Genomic DNA, 12,330 nt, shown 5'->3' with positions numbered 1-12,330 from the left:
CAGTTCAGCACCATCCTTGAACTAATGGTATTTGAGCTTAGTGCTTTGATGGCTGCTTGGCTATCTGACATGATAGCTATATTCTTGTTTTTGTATCCTTTATTTAGATTGAATTGGATACATCTTTCAATTGCATGAATTTCAGCTTGGAAGATACTGGTATGCTTTCCCATGGGTTCTGAGTATTTGGTTCCGGGTCCGAACACTCCTGCCCCCGTACCTTCCTGTGTTCTAGATCCATCTGTGTACCAAAGGATGGTGCCATTTTTGAGGGAGTTATTTCCCTCTCTTTCCCATTCCTTTTTGGTGCCCAGATGTATTCGGAATTTATGGTTAAATTCAAACCTCCTGTTCATGTCGTCTCTTGGAGCCATGAGTGAAGGATGGTTTTTCCACAGTTTGTTTCTGTCTCTCCATTTCAGTTTTATTCCTGTTGGAGGTTTCTCTCTAATGATGTTAATTATAGTTTTCTGTGCTGTCCTTTCTATCATGTGATGTAGGGGGATTAGTCCCAATATCTTTTCCATGCTAATTGTAGGACATGTTCTCATTGCTCCCGTTACGCAGATGCATGCAAGTCTCTGTATTTTTGAGAGTTCTTTCCTTTTGGTTGTTTGTTCCGCTTTATCAGCCCAGGCTATAGCTCCGTATGTGAGTAAAGGTCTTACTATCATGGTGTACATCCATAACAGGGTTTCTGGCCTACATCCCCAGTTTCTTCCTGCCATTCTTCTGCACACCATCAAAGCTCGTGTCGCCTTTGTGATGATAGAGCTGATATGTTTCTTAAACGTTAGTGTTTTATCTAGTATAATGCCCAGATATTTGACTTCATTTTTGATTTCTATCACAGTGTTGTTTAGTTTGATTACTTTCATGTGATCTAGATTTCTTTTCCGTGTAAAAGTGACTATAGTTGTTTTGTTTGGGTTGATCCCCAAGCCTGCACTTTTACACCATTTTTCTGTGATTTTCAGTCCCTCTTGGATTATATCACAGAGGGTTTCCTCGAATTTTCCCCTGGTTGTCAGGACTATGTCATCTGCATATCCCTGACATTTTATTCCTGAGCGGTTCAGGGTTATAGTTATTTTCATACCGGACGGCAAAGATTTTATGAGACGATGTGCCCCTTCTGAGTATAGAGGGGTCGTTAGAGGGAATATAATGATGATAATAATAATAATAATAAATTTGATTATACAGGGTGCCTCGAGAACATACGTCAACAGTTCAGGAGGTTACACTCTACATGTCAAATTGACCTAATGTCTAAGTCTCTACTATTCAAGGTCTAAATCTCAATTGTTTTCGAGATCACTTTTCAGGTTTCATCAACTTTTAAATTTATTACAGCAATGGAAAGAACACGGAAAAGCTTATGATATTCATTTTTTGAAATGAAACCTTGAGCAAGCAAAACACAAAATCAACATCAATCAATATCAATCAATCATCCTATAAGCCAGTTTAAGTAAGATTTTCTTGGCGCTTACAGAAAAGTTGTAAACACATGTATCTAATTTCTCGAAGGTCAGTTATCAGTAAAAATATAGTCATCAAGATTAATTAGCCACTTTTTTGTTTATCTCCAAGTTACACAGACCACGTTACACGGCCGTAAGGAAACTGGGGAAGAAAAAGGGAGTCAACAAGGAGTCTATTCGTACCAAAGCGTAGAAGGTAGCATGTACGACGGAACTGATAGAATTTCATAGGTACGGAATCCCAGGACAAGGTATGATATCAGATAATGCCACGGTTTTTACGTTGGGACAGAAAGAAATAAAACGGAGAGAACTTGATCCAAATTCAGCCTGGGACTTAACAGCGTCGATGTTAAGCCCATTTTCTGTTGCTCTAAAGGTAACATAAGTCCTCACGAATCATTGCAATTGTTGAACTATGAAAATGCACAAAAACTGAAGTAAGCCTAAAGTTAGTTTCAGGAAAAAAGTTATGCCTTCCTTAAAGAAATTCAAACACAATGGAAAACTAATATGAATTGTCAACAATTTCACAAATCTTAAGATGACATTCTGAACTCTGGTCTTTTCTATGAGGATACAAAATCTGCCAGAAATCTCTTCGCTTCCAATCTTTGGTGGCAACTGCTTAAAAATATATGGATAATCCTCTTGATTCTCAGCGATTTTGGGGTCTTGTATTCAGACTACCTTGAGCAATTCATTTTGGTTATTGGAATTTATATTTTACTTGTACCAAAAAGTGCCTTAAATCTAATCATGTGAAAATAAAATTTAAACTTCACCCTTGGAAGAAAATGGGCTGCTATACCGCTGAGAGGACCAGAACCCTTTTGTGGCGTAGGAACCCACACTGTCAATGAGTACTCAGACAGAAGGATAAAAAGAAAATGAAGAAACAATGTAATTCACTCATTTGACACAAACAAGCCAAGAACCTCCGAACTAATTTCGGAAGGAAAGAAGTGACAGAATGTATCAAAGGAAGCAGGAAAAAAATGCGAATCCTAACAGGATTCTTAACAGGACACTGCAAACTAAATGGACATTTAAAGAAAATTGGTAAAATTCAAGAAGGGACGTGCAGATTCTGCAAAGAGGTAGAGGAGACACCAACACACCTATTAAGCTGGGCGCACATTAGATCGGTGGCGCGGAATGAATGTAACCCCGCACACCGCGCGGCGCGGCTCGGAGCCGGAGGAAGTTGCCAGACTTCTGGAACCCGGCTCCGCGCCGCGACGCGCTACCGGCCTAGTATGCGCCGTGGCGGTGGGAAATCGTTGAGTTCTGGTATATTCAGCTGCCCTCGGATGCCATATTTGCAAAGACGAAGCCAGCGATTGTGACGTGGGGACTCCTGGAAATGCAAAATTAACACTAAAACGGAGGGGGAAAATCCGACCAACTAGATACTACATAGTGTGCGGACCTTCACAATTCCCCACCGCCCCGCGTCGCGCCGCCCCACCGACCTAGTGTGCGCCCACTGTGGTGCTACACTTGCCCGGAGGAGGAAGTGTTTTGGGATGTACAGTGTAATTGAAGAAGAAATTCAACGACTGAAACCGGACCTACTAATCAAGTTCCTTGATGAAATGGGACTTACACAAAAATGGGGGATACAATAGCTCTTAATTGGCTGTTACACCCCGACTATCTACTTGTACATCTAAAGTTTAAACTTTTTGAAAATTAGATGTGAAATCCAGAGATGGGTCTTTTTCCCTCTCGACAATGAATGACTTTAAGATTCTCCTAATGATCTTACTTTTGATATACTACTATTCTTGATATATAAGATACTTGCTCTTACTTGATTGTAATAAACGTACGAAAATAATCCAGAGTTTGCCTAAAAGTCATTTTTAAAAGTGTTTAAATTGCAAACTATTTTTGTCCAATACCGAGTATTTTTCTGATAAAATTATTATAATATATTTATTTTTAATCGTTCTAACGATCAAAGATTAAAAATAAAATATAGCCTATGATGATAGCCATTCCGAGGAAAAGGGACAGGAGTGCTCGGTTTTGTTTAGAAGTTCTGAAACTCTCTGGTTATTACGTTCTTTTCGTTGAGTTTATTTACCCATTTCACTTTCTTAGCAACTAGACAGTCTCACCTGTAAGGCTCGACGTAAAAACAGCTTTTTTCTTCTTGAATTTAATCGACTCTCTTCAATGCTTTGGAAGACTACAATAGTACACATTTACAATGGGAGATGGTGGCAATAGTTGTCAAGTAACCGTGCAATTTTGACGCCATCGTCACCATCTGATCATTTCATAAGAATGCATGTATTTTATCTAGTCCATTGTTATTATGTGCACGTATTTATGTATTGTTTATTTTCATTTTCTACATCTTTATTTTATTATGATTGTCATTTTTTTTTCAATCATTTTCATCTCATTTCTTTTTTTTCATTTTATCTCGTTTCATATGTTATGTAATATCATATATTATAAGGTTTAATTTATGTTGGTCTTATGATATATTTACTTTAGTTTTTAAGTTTGTACGAAACGTTTTAACTAGAAAGAAATTTGCAGATCCTTTCTATCAGAACCGTTGTCACTTTAATCTGCTCTCTCCTATGAAGAATTTTCAACCTTTTCTCAACGATCATTCGTGGTCCGACAGAAAAAGTATGGTCTGAGGCGACAATTAAAAGAATAGATATTAAAAAATGCCAGCACTGTTGATTAGAACTTTTTTCAAACGTAAAAGCCATTTCATATCAAAGTAATTTAAATGAAAAAATGCTTAAACATTGTCGTCTGAGTCTACGACCCATCCTGGTTTTCAGTTTTTTAAAATTTAATTTAATTTTTTATTGTTTAATTATCTTTTATTTAATAGCGGAAGTCAATCATTCCTCGGGTCTTTAAAATACTTTTGTAAGTATGTCCAGCGGCCCTGAATTCGAACCGGGACGTGATGAGGACCTCGTCAACGCTTTACCGAGCGGCCACCGACGCCCCAATAACAAATATTAAAATAAAAATAATAAAAATATATAAATAAATAACCTCATTTATTGCTCTCATTGGAATATATTATTCAATTTAAATATTTAAAAAAATCAAATTAACCCTTTTGACCTTAAAATAAACCCTTTTTTAACTTCATTAACCTTCTTTACTTAAAATTAACTTTTTTAATTAAAATTAACATTTTTTAACTTCAAATTAACCGTTTTTACCTTAAAATAAACCCTTTTTTAACTTCATTAACCTTCTTTACTTAAAATTTACTTTTTTAATTACAATTAAACTTTTTTTACTTCAAATTAACCCTTTTTACCTTAAAATTAACTCTTTTTAACTTCAAATTAACCTTTTTTTTACTTCAAATTAACCCTTTTTCCCTTAAAATTAACTCTTTTTACTTCAAATTAACCTTTTTTTACTTCAAATTAACCATTTTTACCTTAAAATTAACTCTTTTTAACTGAAAAAGTCCCTATTTAAAAAGGACTTAAAATTAACACTTTTTACCCTAAAATTAACCCTTTTTGACTTCAACTTAACCTTTTTCTACTTCAAATTAACCCTTTTTACCTTAAAATTAACTCTTTTTAAATTAACCCTTTTTACCTTAAAATTAACTCTTTTTAATTTCAAATTAACTTTTTTTTACCTTAAATTTAACTCTTTTTGTGACTTCAAATTAACCTTTTTTAAACTTCAAATTAACCCTTTTTACCTTAAAATTAACTCTTTTTAACTTCAAATTAACCTTTTTTAAACTTCCACTGAACCCATTTTACCTTAAAATTAACTCTTTTTAACTTGAAATTAACCTTTTTTAGTTTTAAATTAACCCTTTTTACCTTAAATTTAACTATTTTTGTAACTTCAAATTAACCTTTTTTAACTTCAAATTAACCCATTTTACCTTAAAATTAACTCTTTTTAACTTGAAATGAACCTTTTTTAGTTTTAAATTAACCCTTTTTACCTTAAATTTAACTATTTTTGTAACTTCAAATTAACCTTTTTTTACCTCAAATTAACCCTTACCCTGATTTTCGACGATCACTCTTAAAAAAGCGATGTGCAGGATAATTGTGATGCTTAGAGCCAATCACGGTGTGTGCAAATATTACTTTTGATAAGAAAAATAAAAAGATAAATCAGGTGCAAGACGCAAAGTGCACTGGGTAGCATAGAAACATTGCAATATATAATCACGATGTGTCCTCTTTTAACTTCAAATTAAACTTTTTTTAACTTCAAATTTAACTTTTTTTAAACTTCAAATTAACCTTTTTTTATTTCAAATTTAACCCTTTTTACCTTAAAATTAACTTCACTAGTTTTCGTGGCCCGCTTGACCAATTAATTAAGGTTTTTAGTTGAGATAAATTCAAAAGGTGGGGTTGAGATGGGAAGTTGGTGCCCGAGGGGATCGAAGTCACGATAGCTCAAGTGGTAGAGCAGCGGCCTATCTAGCCGGAGGTCGTGGGTTCGAATCCCACTTGTGACATTGACTTTTTTATCTCAACTAAAAACCATAAATTCTTAAAATTAACCCTTTTATACTGATTATTTGGAGATCGTGAGATGCGGTCTGGTGTGACGTTTGTTTTAGAAAAACATTGTCTTTATCGTGCCAACGGTTCGTCGATCTTTATTGAGATCATCTTAACGGCCTGGAATCTATAAACATTGTTTAAATTATACAAGTACATGTAGGATGCAAAAAAAAATGAATTTATACAATGCTAGAAATTTTAGACTCAATCTATCTGTACACTCTCAAAGTGTTTGTTTTCTGCGTAGATGTGTACACGTTGACACGTTCATAACAATTGTTCGACAACTGTTGTATTAACGGATATTTTACATATAACAATTATTTTTACAAGTAATTATTTGGCATAGCCATGGGTAGCAACCTAGGCCCGATACTTGCAGACATAATTATGACACATCTATTAAACACAGTTATACCACAACTTCCGATTACCCTTCCTCACTAAATACGTAGATGATGTATTGACAGCAGTTCCCACAGTTCAAATTCCAACTACATTAGATACATTTAACGGCTTCACCCACGCCTAAAATTTACATATGAAATCGAAAACAACAAAACAATACCAGTTTTAGATACACTCGTAATAAGACAACCAGATGGCAAATTAATCACAGATTGGTATCAAAAACCAAGAAACACAGATCGCTACATCAACTTCATATCTTACCATCCTCTTCATACAATAATAAACACGGCCAAAGGGCTACTTGACAGAATTATTATCCTACGCCATGAACCATTTCACCCCAAGAACATAAAGACATACAAACATATCCTCCAGAACAATCACTACCCTAAACACATAATCAACAGAATAATCAACAACTACAACTCAACACTAACACCATCCACTATTACTAATAATATTACATCAAATCTATCAAATATAAACAAACCAACATACATTTCCATGCCATTCATTCACGGCCTATCACATAAATTAAACACATTTCTCTCATCCGATATTAAAATAGATTTCAAAAATTATAAAACAATTCAAACACTTTTTTCCAAAATTAAAGATCCCACACTAATAACAAGTCTGATGTAATTTACAAATTCAATTTGTTCAACTGTCCGGCAACTTACGTCAGAATTACATCTCAATATCTTGATAAGAGAGTAAAGCAACATATCTATGATTGCGAAAAACCCAAGCAAAATCCTACAGCACTCGCTACCCACCATTTTGAACACAAACACAATTTCGACTTCAACAATCTAAAAATATTACACACAGAACAAAACAAACATAAACGTACCTTTTTAGTAATGGTTTACATCAACAGGGTAAACAATGTAAACTCAGTCGCAGCTGCGCTAATATTATTGATCAAATTCAATATTAATAACATACATATATCATCACATCTCACAAAACATATAAAACAATCATTACATTCCACACATCAAACATTTTTCATAGTCTAATTCTTCAACAATTTGGCTTTCCTTTCCCTAATTATCCGTCTATATAACCACGAAAGGAGAAATAAGCCAAACCATTACCCATTCTTTCCAATTGTCACCTCAAAGAAGACGACTCCTCGTAGAAAAATGGATTTCTTTCCCTACTTCCTTCCCCACTCCCTTCAAAATCCAACAAACAAAAAACATTAATATCTCACTGCTACTCTCAACACGACACACAGTAATGATACATTTACAGAGAAAAACAAACACTTTGAGTGAGTAGAAATACTTTGATTGAGTCTAAAATTTCTATCATTGTATAAACTCATTTTTTCACAACCTACATGTATTTGTACAATTTAAACTATGTTTATAAATCCCAAGCCCTGAAGATGATCTCAATAAAGACCGAAACGTTGACACGATAAAGAAAATGTTTTTCTAAAACCTACGTCACACCAGACCGCGTCTCACGATCTCCAAATAATCAGTAAAAAAGGGTTAATTTTAAGAATTTAAGGTTTTTAGTTGAGATAAAAAAGTCAATGGCACGAGAGGGATTCAAACCCACGACCTTCGTACGCCGCTGCTCTACCACTTGAGCTATCGTGACCTCGACTACTTTGGCAAAAAGGAGGGAAAATTCAAAAGGTGCGGTTGAGATGGGAAGTTGGTGTCCGAGTTGATCGAGGTCACGATAGCTCAAGTGGTAGAGCAGCGGCGTATTTAGCCGAAGGTCATGGGTTCGAATCCCGCTCGTGACACTAGCTTTTTCATTTCAACCAAAACCTTACAAGAAAAGATTAATTAATTGAAAGAAGTAATTTGGTCAATAGATCACTAAATATAATGAATAAATAAGACGTTTCATCCATCCTTAAATAGTACCTCCAATCAGCGGGTTCAAGGGAAAGATGTTTCATCAAATTGATGTGGGTATTACGAATTCTGTTCAGGAGCCTAACAACATTTCCTTTTCGGTTTTTTGCTTTTAATATATAAACAAACATCAGCGTAGCACAAGAGATCGTCATCCATTTTGAGAAGGTAATTCACTTGATGACGTTCGGAGGGACTGGCTGTGGAGCGGTCGTGAATGCCCCCTCAAATTTCAGGCACCCCAAATGGTTAATTAGTACGGCTTGGCGCGGTTCCATTTGGAGCGATAGTGAATGGCCACCTTAACAAAGCTTTGGGATGAACAAAAAACAAAATAAATAAATAAACATAACTGTTCGTTTAATATGTCTAGAATCTGTAGAGTCCATTTTCCAGTATAACATTGTAATGAACAAGATTTTAGCACAGTGACCCTAGGACAAGTTCTTTTTTTTACTCGTGCATGATTGGCAAAGCTGATTTTAACTTACGTCACACTAGACGTGACACTAAACACCCACCTTTTTTAATTTCAAATTAACTTAAAATGTCCCTTTTTAAAAAGGACTTCAAATTAACACTTTTTACTCTAAAAATAACCCTTTTTAACTTCAAATTAACCTTTTTCTACTTCAGATTAACCCTATTTACCTTAAAATTAACTCTTTGTAACTTAAAATGTCCCTTTTTAAAAAGGACTTAAAATTAACACTTTTTACCCTAAAAATAACCCTTTTTAACTTCAAATTAACCTTTTTCTACTTCAAATTAACCCTTTTTAAATTAACCCATTTTACCTTAAAATTAACTCTTTTTAAATTAACCCTTTTTACCTTAAAATTAACTCTTTTTAACTTCAAATTAACCTTTTTTTTTAATTAAAATTAACCCTTTTTTTACTTAAAATGTCCCTTTTTAAAAAAGGATTTCAAATTGACACTTTTTATCCTAAAATTAACCCTTTTTAACTTCAAATTAACCTTTTTTTTAGTTCAAATTAACCCTTTTTACCTTAAAATTAACTATTTTTAAATTAAAATGTCCCTTTTTAAAAAGGACTTCAAATTAACACTTTTTACCCAAAAAATAACCCTTTTGAACTTCAAATTAACCTTTTTCTACTTCAAATTAACCCTTTTTACCTTAAAAATAGCTCGTTTTAAATTAACCCTTTTTACCATAAAATTAACTCTTGGTAACTTAAAATGTCCCTTTTTAAAAAAGGACTTAAAATTAACACTTTCTACCCTAAAATTAACCCTTTTTAACTTCAAATTAACCTTTTTCTACTTCAAATTAACCCTTTTTACCTTAAAATTAACTCTTTAAATTAACACTTTTTACCTTAAAATTAACTCTTCAAATTAACCCTTTTTACCTTAAAATTAACTCTTTTTAAATTAACCCTTTTTACCTTAAAATTAACTCTTTAAATTAACCCTTTTTACCTTAAAATTAACTATTTTTAAATTAACCCTTTTTACCTTAAAATTAACTCTTTTTAAATTAACCCTTTTTACCTTAAAATTAACTATTTTTAAATTAACCCTTTTTACCTTAAAATTAACTCTTTTTAAATTAACCCTTTTTACCTTAAAATTAACTATTTTTAAATTAACCCTTTTTACGTTAAAAATAACTCTTTTTACATTAACCCTTTTTACCTTAAAATTAACTCTTTTTAAATTAACCCTTTTTACCTTAAAGTTAACTCTTTTTAACTTCAAATTAACCTTTTTTTACTTAAAATTAACCCTTTTTACCTTAAAATTAACTCTTTTTAACTTAAAATGTCCCTTTTAAAAAAGGACTTAAAATTAACACTTTTTATCCTAAAATTAACCCTTTTTGATTTCAAATTAACCTTTTTATACTTCAAATTAACCCTTTTTACCTTAAAATTAACTCTCTTTAACTTACAATGTCCCTTTTTAAAAAAGGACTTAAAATTAACCCTTTTTAACTTCAAATTAACCTTTTTCTACTTCAAATAACCCTTTTTACCTTAAAATGAACTCTTTTTAACTTCAAATTAACTTTTTTTACCTAGGTTTTTACCTTTAAAAAACATTAGGACTTCGTTCGGACGCAAAATGATGTGTAGAGTTTTCTCTCAATTTGCGCGTTTTTAGATCCCCTGTGCAAAAAAAAAATTGAAATTTTTACCCCATCGACCCTCAATTAGGTTAGTTATATAATATATGTACAGGTTGGGTTGAAAGTGAATGTATTTATTAGCGTGAATGTGTGATAGGAGAAGGTTGATGATGGAATATCGAGTACCCCATCGACCCTCAATTAAGCTAGTTGTAATATGTGTGTACCCTAATTGAATGAACGGCATGTAAATATAGGAGTGAATGTATTTAACAATGAACGTGAGTACGAATGGGTTTGGAACTGCAGGTGCTGAATTGACCTAGCTGTTGACAGCATCCCCCCTCCCAGTGCCCAAACCTCGGTGGCTGGACTGATAAGACTGAGGACTGCCCCCGGAATGCCAGCAACCAAGGTGAGTGATTCTCGAATCTGCCGGCAATTTACTGTAAATAGTAAAAGCTGGAATTGTTGAGGGATTACAAGAGCCAAATAGGCTCAACTCGGTGCCATGTTGGTATGTGCGTTCATGCGCGGATTTGGGCCTGTAAAAATCCAAATCCAAATAAACAAAATCGCTAACATACAGGCTTACATTTCATACTATCTCTCAAGTTTTTCGTTTAATTCAAGCAATGGTTAATTTGAAATTAAAACTGGGGGGGGGGTCTATTTAACATTAAACCTGGTGATTCATTTTTTATTTCATGGATTCCTTAGACGAAAAATATTCCATTTAAAAATATACGGACAAATTGAAACAGCCGCTTGTACAGAATTGTTCTCGTATAAACCGTTCGGAAATTACCGTCGTGAGTAGACAAAGCCAAGGGGCTAACAGGTGGCATGCAATTACTTGAAAGGATCCTCCGATTCCTCCCTCAGGGATGATCCAATCTATCAACTACTTAGGCCCAGTCGCCCTATCAATCCAATTAAACTCCCGAGGATCCGGACGTGTCCACTTAAATATTAGCAATCAATGTAATCGGATAACACTTTATTCTTCTCCTTCCACCGTGTTTATTTCCCTTTGGGAGCATTTTTAATGAAACATTCACCTAGTGGGGTCACTTCCGACGACCTTTTTTTAAACTGGACTTAATAGAACATAATTATATTTAAAAGCTTTATAATTTTATTAGAAATTATCATCATCGAATAACTTAGCAAAAGGGCAACAGAAAAATAGTGCCAGGAGATAAAGCAATTAAGAAGGTAAAAAAAAAACAATTTGTGACTTACAAAACGGAATTTTTCTATTTACCGATACTGCTTGTAATCAAGCATCTGATATAGAAGATAATATAACCAGAAAAAAACCTTATTTAAATGACAGAAAAGAATACATCGAGATTAACTTGCTTGCTCACTAGACCCAGCCAGTTCCTAATATATATAAGTGAGAAGTTTATGGGCCGACAAACAGCTGAGGTCTTCGCGGGCCCACTACGTGTTTTCCACCTTTTTCTTTTCTTTCGCTCATATTTGGTCTCAAACTGCAGCCATTTGATCGTCTCGATCTGGTTACTGACTCTCTCATTTCAGATATGTACTACGATGATATTCTAGAATGCTAGTTTCTCGTTTGTACCTCAGGTTCGCAAATACAGAATAAAAACAAGACATACAATACATATATATACATCACCACAAACATAGATGTCCGGTCACATTCATTCCCCCAGAGTACTCGATATTCCTCGGGGCGGGGTTATAAGCAACCCCTTCCTTTTGCGCTAATCAATTACATTCGTTCCGATAAATTAACACAAAACACAACACTCAATAGAAACATAGAGGTCTGGTCACTTTCACTCCCCCAGAGTACACGATATTCCTCGGGGCGGGGTTATAAGCAACCCCTTCCTTTCACGCTAAACAATTACATACATTCCGATAAAT

The 12,330-nt window shown here is 34.0% G+C and overlaps 1 protein-coding gene, 1 long non-coding RNA gene and 1 other non-coding gene across 3 annotated transcripts in view; 2 read left to right on the top strand and 1 right to left on the bottom strand.

Annotated features, from left to right (window-relative positions):
• The window catches only part of LOC106664147 (short stature homeobox protein-like), a gene marked incomplete at its 5' end in the record, with an annotated part of 59,692 nt that overhangs the window by 26,083 nt on the left and 21,279 nt on the right, over positions 1-12,330 (top strand). The window lies entirely within an intron of this gene.
• Positions 712-6,540, bottom strand: LOC112126620. Its single transcript, XR_002910100.1, has 3 exons — positions 6,530-6,540; positions 3,636-3,637; positions 712-910 (listed from the first exon to the last, which is right to left on the bottom strand). It is a non-coding gene; the product is annotated as an uncharacterized LOC112126620 (long non-coding RNA).
• On the top strand, positions 5,910-5,982 carry Trnad-auc. The gene has a single exon. It is a non-coding gene; the product is annotated as a tRNA-Asp (tRNA).

The sequence above is a fragment of the Cimex lectularius genome, unplaced genomic scaffold, assembly GCF_000648675.2.
Source record: "Cimex lectularius strain Harlan isolate CLEC.00 unplaced genomic scaffold, Clec_2.1 scaffold82, whole genome shotgun sequence".
NCBI classification, from domain to species: Eukaryota; Metazoa; Arthropoda; class Insecta; order Hemiptera; family Cimicidae; genus Cimex; species Cimex lectularius.
The sequence above is the reverse complement of the archived record's forward strand: the minus strand, read 5'-3'. Positions and strand labels throughout refer to the sequence as shown.